This window comes from Aplysia californica, unplaced genomic scaffold, assembly GCF_000002075.1.
Source record: "Aplysia californica isolate F4 #8 unplaced genomic scaffold, AplCal3.0 scaffold00011, whole genome shotgun sequence".
Taxonomy (NCBI): domain Eukaryota; kingdom Metazoa; phylum Mollusca; class Gastropoda; order Aplysiida; family Aplysiidae; genus Aplysia; species Aplysia californica.
The window spans coordinates 62537-65899 of NW_004797281.1; positions in this window are offsets into that span (position 1 = coordinate 62537).

Sequence of the window (3363 nt, forward strand, 5' to 3'; positions counted from 1 at the left end):
GGGAGGGGAAGGGGGGTGGTGGTGTTATTAGGTTGGCTTTAAGATTTGAAATAACGAAAATGATGATGATATGGTTGTGTTTAGTCTTTGAGATACCTATTCAAACAAACCACTATTTTTTACAGGGTTTTTGTAAGTGGTTGCTCTAAAGAGATGAAGGTGGCATACATTGTTTAAGATGTTTAAATAGACATATTCAAGTATTCAATGGTGCAAAACCTCAAAAATGATATTTTGACCCAAGTCTCAGCTAAAGTCCCACCCGAGCTCCCCCGAGCGAAATATTAATAGAGTACAAGTTGCGCCACGAAATTTTGACCGCACTTTTAGCAAATATGGGCACTCTAGGCCTTGTAATAGCCCAAATAGACCTCAGGTGCCCCACCAGCCCTTAAAGTTGCCTTCTTTCCCCCATCGTAGTGTGCTCTCAGTCCAGCGGTTACAACAATTACAAAGTGCGCGTTCCTCTAAGTAAGATGAACTATATGTGCTAAAAGTAAAAGTGCGGTCAAAATTTCGTGGCGCAACTTGTCCTCAATTAATATTTCGCTCGGGGGCGCTCGAGTGGGACTTTAGCTGAAAATTGAGTCAAAATATCGTTTTTGAGGTTTTTGCACCATCGAATACCTGAATATGTCTACTAAAACATCTTAAACAATGTATGCCACCTTCATCTCTTTAGAGCTACCTCTTACAAAAGGTACCAGGGGACTGTTGTCGATGGCTCTCCTAATCCTCTTACCCACGCGCTAGACGCTCGGACCTGGGTCGAGACTGACCGCTCCAGGAGCACACACAGGGTGGGCCTTTGACCGGTGGTCACCTATGGTCAGCTCAATCCACCTAAACGACATATTGTAAGATTACAGACCTCAGGGACAATCCGATTAGGGAATTAAATCTCTTGGGCGAGTGTTGTGATTCACTAAAGCTTTCTCAAACACAGATTTTGAAACAGGAATAGAGTGGGCAATGGTAGGAGGTTTCAAAAAGAAAACAAAAGCAGTGCAACCCCCCCACCCCCACCCCCACTGCAAAAAGAACCCCCAAAACAGCAACAACAAACAATAACAGCAACAAAAAGCAACAACAACAACAACTGGAACCGAAGCGTTCGAAAAGCTACCCTGTCTTTTGTTGGATATGGATCAGAAGATGAAAGTTCCGCTGCTTGGAGATAGAGACTGTTGTAATTCTTTAGTGTTTAGTTTTAGTACGCGTTTTACGGCACTTGCAAAACAATAAAGTCAAATAAGTGCAGAAGATTAGAAATGTTGCAAGACAGCAACAAGCACAAAAAAAGGAGGCGAGATAAGGGTGATAGATGTTTGACAGGAAAAAAGAAGCAAACCACACAACCTACATCCTTTTAGTATTAGGTATATAGATAAAACAAATAATTGTCATAGACAAGACTCACTATCTATGTCATGAGGAATTTGGCATCTTTTACCTCTTCGTATGTGGGTAGTTGGAGGGTGCCACTGGTAGGCATACTTTTTTTTACTTTCCTTCTGTCGTTTCTGTCTGTCTGTCTTACTTTATCCTTGCACTAAATGACCATTGATGTGTCGATGTGCTTCTCTTTACTCAAACAAACCCCTTCATACACTCACTCTCTGTCTACGTTATGATGAATATGACATATTTTATATATTTGTACATTCATCCACTCTCTGTGCCATTATGAAGTTGACATCTTTTACCTCTTCCTTTAAGCAAGATAGAGTGGGCAATGATAGGTTTCCAAAAACAAAACAAAACACCAACTCCTTTATAATCAACCATTTTTGTCATCCAAGCTGACATTGTCACAAACTTCCCTATATTTTCGCCCCTGTTTACTAAACTAGTGGCAGAAAATATAAACATCAAACTGAGTAGAAACGAATGATCCATGCAGTAAACACTCTGTTTGAAGAATGGCAAGATGAATTTGCTAAGGTTTGGTACAGTGTCCTTGGGAAAGGCACTTTACACGAATTTCCAACTTGGCTTCTCTGTCCTTTCGGAGATGGACGTTAAACTCGGAGGTCCTGCCTCTTAAATAGCATAACAGTGTCGATAGGGGCGTTACCAATTTTTAGAACCAGCAGAACTGGCGCGCCAAGCACTGGGAGTTTTAAATCTAAAAATCGAAGGCGCCATCTGTTCTCCTTCATAACTCTATGGCTTACCGGCCTTTCTTGGCTACTTGTTTAGTGCAATAAGCAAAATGGCGATAGAGGAATGGAAGTGGTTCGGGTACATGTCGACTGTGTCGCCCTGTGTTCAGTGTCGACCTGCCATGGTTACAACCTCGCTACCTCGCTTCTGCGGAAAAAAGTGCCAACTGCAACAATGGCGTATCATATAATATAGAACATTTTGTCAGTGGTTTCACGACGTATTTCCTGCCCAAGGTGTCTGATGCGCATGCGCTTTGGCCCTCTGTTGTTTTCTAAATGCAACGTTTGTACAAGGATAAGCGTGCACCGTTTTGTGCTTGACAAAAAAACAAGAGATTTAGCTAATCTTCAGTCTTGGGAGAAGATAAGGAACAATGGTGCTACTGAGTGAGATGGCCTGTGACTTATGATTGACGTAGTATCGTTTTTTTGTTTCGATTTCCTTCAATATTTATTTCCTGTAAGAATATGGTGCTCCTGTACAGTATAATCTTCTTGCTGACCGCCCAAACAGGTAAATCTTTGAAATATTGTGACTTTTGTTACTTAGTATATCAGTTATATCGTCACGCTCATTCGATATTTTATTGCCTAAGTCTTTCTCTCTCTTTTTATTTATTGGCGTTTTGAGGAAAATAACAAAGCTAGTGCACTTATTTTGGGTGATAACACAAGTTCTGTGACATAACTATCCGCCTCGTAATCTCATAGACTTCCTCTTAGAGGAGCTTACCAGTAGTGTGCCGGGGGGGGGGGGGGGGGGGGTTGGAGGTTCATGGTTAGACTTTTTTCCCCACTTGTGCTCACGACAGGAAGGTTTGATTCCCCAAATGGGCTGTTCTTTTGACTGGTGTATTTCCGTAGGGGTTGGGGGGGGGGGGGGTTGCTAGAATGATGTATGCTCGGGTTGGTTCTAACGGGCAAGATCAAAGCAGCCCGCCTCTTAAATGATCTAAACTATGTGGGAGGAGGCGTAAAACACAAAGGAACTGTTTACGCTTTGGAAGATTCCAAGAATCAGTGGCTGTCTCACAGAATTGTGTCACGACGTGGTCGAATCAGGCGCTCGTCAATTTTTGGGGCACATGGAGTTATTGGTATCGTCTGAAAGCTCGTTCAGTTGTCTTGTCAACGGGGGAAAAATACCCATCTATCTTGAATAGAAGTTGAGATATTTGAGATTGAAGACGGTTCA